The 6,000-nt window shown below is 39.6% G+C and overlaps 1 protein-coding gene across 3 annotated transcripts in view; it reads left to right on the forward strand.

Annotated features, from left to right (window-relative positions):
- Positions 1-6,000, forward strand: part of Sgpp2 (sphingosine-1-phosphate phosphatase 2) — a 69,891-nt gene that overhangs the window by 61,376 nt on the left and 2,515 nt on the right. The gene's annotated exons all lie outside the window — the stretch shown is intronic.

Consider the following 6,000-nt stretch of genomic DNA (forward strand, 5'->3'; position numbering starts at 1 on the left):
AACCACGTACATTCCACTCTCGCTTTCTCTGCACTGCACCCCTTGAATCCACCTGTGCAGGTTAAGATCCTCCTCCCACTTTACCTTTGTTTCCTGTCATTATGTCATCTGCCATCTGTCATTGTCACTAATCTATGCCATTGTGAACTATTTCCCCTTCTCCCAACGTACTGTGCCAGACACAGGGCAACTCCAAAGAAGCCACCTCCTATGTTTGGATTTGCAAAAATCCAAACAGCAGGCCCAGTTTAAAGATGGACACTGTGTGAGTTTTTATAGTTTCTGTGAATTTAGGAACTTAAAAAAAAAAACTTATTGTAAGAAGTTGTTTTCAAATTTTTGAACATTTTTGATCCTTATATTTAGGTTGGTGTTGAATAATTTTATAACAAGAAATTTAGAGCCCTCACGTTAGAAATCTCATTAGCTATGCTTTATGTATTTTCCTTGCAGAAATAACTAAATCACTTTTATAGAAATATCACCTTTTATGGGTGAAAATCCAAGTATGTGGTTGGAAGGGGGAAAAAAACTACACCAACAGTGATGTTGATTAAAATTATTTTTTGCCACAAAGGTTGGAGCTTAAATGCTGTAGACCAAAATAGTCTGGTCTCTTGATGGATTGAAGATGAACAAAATTAGTTTATAAAGAATATTCCAACCAGATGTCAGGAAATTTGGAAACTGCAATTACAAGGAAGACAGAGGGAATATTTTTATTTCTACATTGAAACAAGGGGCACTAAATGTCATAGGTATTCCAGGTAAGAGAAAGGTACCTGTGTTACTTTTCTCTATCAGTGTAACTGAACACCTGCTGCACTACATGTCAGGCACCAGGCTAAGAGATCTGAGGAATAATGCAAGATATACAAATCCTGGCCTGACAATCAGACTCAGACTATACTCAACTCGGAGCAACTTATGCCCATAACTTCAAAGACAAAATAAGGGAGGGGCTTTTTGATTTGATACTAATTGATTATGTTCACACTCCCCCATTCAGGGAGATGTGGAGGGAAAGAGTTATTTCCAACTGTAGAGATATATGAAGATGTCTTAGAAACATGTAGCTTTTGAGCAGAGCCTTAGAGAGGAACTGAAATGAATGTGAACGTGCCAGGGAGAGATGGTAAAATTGTGCCATATTTAAAATAATGAAAAATGATGGTGATATGATGATGACGATGATAAATTGTAGGAGTTTTGGGAAAACAAGTAGATCTCATTGAGTGGAGTGGAAAGTTCAAATAGAAAAACTGTGTGAGAAAATTAAGCCTTTATCATTGAGAAGGGCATTAATCCAGCTAGCAGTAGACTTACTGCATCTGAATTTCCCTTGGGTGTTAAAGTGCACACTCCTGGGCCACATTTTGGATCAGAATCAAGGCAGAACACTGAGTCTGTATTTCTACAGTTTATCAGGGTGATTCCAATAAATGCTAAACTTTGAGAATATTTGCTATCAGGGGGATGGCCAGTGAAAGCTTTGGGGCAGGGGAATGGTGGGCAGGAGTTGAAATGAGGGTCTGGACTCTGGCAGGCAAAGTGAGCATCCAGAGTGATGGCAGATCGAGAGAGCTTGAGAGTGAAAGAGGAGTCGTTGGGACACAGTACCTGGTGACTGGGGTTTAGGGAGAGGAGTGATCAGATGTCACTATGAAGACCAAGCTTCTGTGGCCGGTGAGACTGGGATGTCATTATCAGAAATATATACAATGAATTCTCTTAACATCTGCAAAATCTCTATTTTACGGGTGTAAATAGAAATTCCTCCACAAAATATTTCCAGAATTTTCCAGGTGAATCTCCTATGTGCTCATGAACCACTGCTTTACAAGGGAGTAGTCAGAAAATATGATGAAAGATTAAAAATGTTTAAGTACTTTTCACAATACAAGATACACTGCCATTAATCTCTGTCCTGACACTCCCCTTGACCTTGCACACACTTTCGCCATTGTTTCTGCCATTTCATGAAGCAGTCGTGGAAGCCCCTTTTCCTGGGTGTCTTTACGAAGTGTAAATGCGTTAATTAGCAGAAATGTGGTGAATGCTGCTGCTGCGTGCCATCCAGTGGAAAGGCAGGCTTGTAAAAACTTTACAGTGCGTCCTCATCCACATATTCACCAGATCTGGCACCATATGACTTCTGCTCTTCCCCAAAGTCAAAGCAGCCACGAAAGGTCAGTGTTTTAAATCAGTTCAGGACGATGAGGCAGCCATGACAGCACAACTAAAGACACTCAGGAAAGAGGACCTCTAGACTTGCTTCCGAAAGTGGCAAGAACGATGGGACAAGTGTGTTTGAAGTGAGGGGAAGGATTCTGAGGGGGGTTCATAGAAATGTGCTTTTAATAGTTTTTTAAAAAACTTTCAATATTCAGTGTGCATTTTGATCATGCTGCATTTCTCCAGGGTCAAGTTCCAGAGTAAGATTGCTAGATCAAAGGATAAATAAATAAATGTGTAGTTTTTAAAGCTATTGATAAGTTTCACCCCATAATGTATACCTATTTTGAAGACATGTGATTAATGAGCATGCAGTTCCACAACATGGTAAAACTTCAAAATTTCTGTCAGCAGGGACAGGTGAGTAGATTCTCAGCAGAGTTTGTGTGGGAAGTTGTGGGGAGAGAGTGGGTGTGCTGTACCTGCCCGGTGCCTCCTGACCTAACCACAACTAGTACTCAACAATGTTATTCAATTATTCAGTTGTGGCAAAAGAGACCACCAAATCTTAAATTTTCATGTTTCTTAGAAATGTGTGTTTAATTAATTGATTGACTGGCTGATTTTTTTTTTTTTTTCATGAGCGCTCACTATGTTGCCCAGGCTGGATTCAAACTCCTAGGCTCAAATGAACCTCCCACCATAGCCTCCCAAGTAACTGGAACTACGGAAACGTACCATGGGGCCGGATTTTAATTTTATTTTTAATTAGCAGTCAAATGGACCTTACTTTTGGCATGAAGTTCTATTAATTGTCACACATACAGTTTATAATCACCCCTGCAGTACAGAATAGTTGCATCACCTAACAAGTGCCTCACAGTCAACCCCACAGAGGATGAGGTAGGAGGATCACAAGTGAGATCCTATCTTAGGAAGTGGGGGGCTGGAGATGTGGCTCAGTGCCAAGGCCCTGGGTTCAATCCCCAGTACCACACACAACCACCACTAAGCAGCCCTGCCTCGTGCCATCCCTTTGTAGTATCGCCTCAGCTTAAGACTCTCCATCATGGGTCTCTTCTCTACCCCTGTGGTACTGTCTTTTAGAGTAGGTCATATATGTAGAACTGTACAGTATTAGTCTTTGGAGCTTGGCTTTTGCACTCAGCATAATTTCCTGGAGATTTCATCCTGGTAGTTTTATCCACATCAGTGGTTTGTTGCTTTTTATTGCTGAGAAGTGTTCCATTGCACAAATGTACCACACTTTATTTACTCACTCACCCTCTGAATGGCATTGGAGTCATTTCCAGTTTGAGGTAATTATTTCTTTCTTTCTTTAAAATTTTTTTATTTATTTATTTTTTGGTACCCAGGATCGAACTCAGGACCTTGCACTTGCGAAGCAGGTGATGGAACCACTGAGATAAATCCCTGGCCCCTAGAGTAATTATTAATAGAACTTCTATTAATAGAAACATACATATACAATTTTTATGGAAACACAAGTTTTAAGTTCCTCTGTATAGTTTAAGCTTTACATTTCATGACAAGTTGTATGTAGAGTTATTTTCAAATGTTTGAGACATTTATATTTCCTTTTCTATAAATTCATTTCCTCTATTGTTTGGGGGAGGGAATTTGCATGTGACTTTTATTTTAGAAAAGTGACCTTGGAGAGCAGATAGGTAGTATTCAAATAAAAATTATGCAGAACTAGACTTCGGAGAGATACTCAAATACATATGTGAAAGAGTCACACTGATGGGGAATGGAGAGATGAAGACATGGACATGCAGAAACTCTTCCAGAGAGAAAACACACAGGGCTGGACAACAGAATCTATGGGCATGCCCATGTTTAAGATGTAAAAAGCACAAGAGGTAAAGGAAGAAAGCAAAAGTGAGACTTTTTCAAGGTCTTGGAAGAAACAGGATGGAACACAATAAGATATATAAAAGCTAAATGTCAAAGGTTTGCTAAGTAAAGGATTTAATTCTACAGGGCGCAGTGTTTAGAGGAAGAGAAAATTTCTGTCCAATAATTCTAAATAAAAGCCATACAATTCATTCTGATTGGACTAGCCAGGTCACATGACCACCCTGTACTATTCACTGTGACTGGAGGATAAAGAGCATAGATTGGCCTAGCCAAGTCATGTGCTCCAATGCCATAGTTTCCCAGAACATCATGAACCTCATGGATACGCACAGGAAATGAGTGGAAGACATAGATGCTGAACAAATAACCAAGAAGTATATAGAAAATGGCCACGGAGAGTGATGTAGCCTCTAATTCTAGGAGCTTAGACAAAAGCTCTGTGTCAAGTTGAGAAACTGGAGGTAATGTGTGGAAAATTCAAAGAATTAGGCTTAGTGACCAGGCAACTTTAAAGAAAAAAATTTTGCCTTTTTCCAAAAACTGAGGCAACATCAATGCATATTCATATCATAAAAGAAGAAACCACAGGAAGGGAGACTACGGAGACTGTGAAGGCCAAGTGGTTAAATCATGAGAAGGGTGAAGGAGGAAGCAAAAGGTGGCGAAGCCCCAACTGTCTCACAGAGGATGTGAGAGGCATAGGACTTCCTCTAAGAGGCAGTCTCCCTTATCAATTCTCACTCCTCTTCCAACCATTCTCCTCCCTGCAGTCAGAAGGATCTCTTACAAGTGAAACTAGCCATGTTGTTATCCATTGAGAGCTTCCCCTTGTTCCCAGGATGCACTGCTTATGAAGTGGATCAGACGTCTGGCCTCTGTGTAAAGTGCCTCCTGCCTATGTTCATTAGTTCTCCAATCTTAATGGACCAATGAGACCCACACCATGGCCTCTTTCCCTTTTACATAACAGTAGCCATCTGTCACTCCATAGGTGAGCACTATATTTACTTAATTCATATTGGATCCTGTAGCTCTGTGTCTGGCACACAGCAGGCAGTCATATATGATTATAGGAAGAATGGGTGGATGCGCACTAATGTGTGAGATTTGCTGCAATCTTGATGATTACTTCTAAGATCTAATTCCCATCATTGTTTATCCAAGTCAAATATCATTATATTAGATGTAGGCCCAAGAAATGATGAAGTTACTAGGAAAAAAGACCAAATCTTAGAATAGAAATATAGATATAGATTAGTGTGCATATATATATATATATTAATCAGTATACATATTAATATTAGTATATATATTAATTAGTATATACAGAGAGAGAGAGAGAATTGAGGAAAATATGCCAAAATGTAGCCAGCATGTTTTACTCTAGGTACTGGATCTATGTTTCTTCTTAAATTTCTCAGAGTTTTCCAGATTTTCTACAAAGCATGTCTATTAGTTTTTGGTGTTTTCTAGATTTTCCAAAGCATTGGGGAACATGTTTGAAGTGTTTCAGCTGTAAACTTTCAAAATAATCTGCATGGAGCTCTGTAACACCACTGCAGCAAGTCCTTAATTCGCCGACTTAATCGCATTTGTCTATTAACAACATGCGGCCTTTACCTTATATAAATTTTATGACAAGAAAGCTAAAGGAAGAAGGTGCATGACACTGAGGCGTTAAAAATATTTTCAGCAGTAAAGCAAGGGAGAAAAAGGACGAAAGAGAAACACATTCCAAGATGTTCTGAAGAGTGGGATTAATTAAATAAGGCATGGTACATCTGCTTAATGACAGTATGCACACTGGCTGGGCTGGGGGTGTGGCTCGTTGGTAAAGCACTTGCCTGGCACACACAAAGCCCTGGGTTCAATCCCAGCTGAGCAAGAGAGGAAAAAAGAAAGAAAGAAAGAAAGAAAGAAAGAAAGAAAGCAAGCAAGCAAGCA

Source organism: Fukomys damarensis, unplaced genomic scaffold (genome assembly GCF_012274545.1).
Source record: "Fukomys damarensis isolate Sample0158 unplaced genomic scaffold, DMR_v1.0_HiC HiC_scaffold_16, whole genome shotgun sequence".
Lineage (NCBI taxonomy): Eukaryota > Metazoa > Chordata > Mammalia > Rodentia > Bathyergidae > Fukomys > Fukomys damarensis.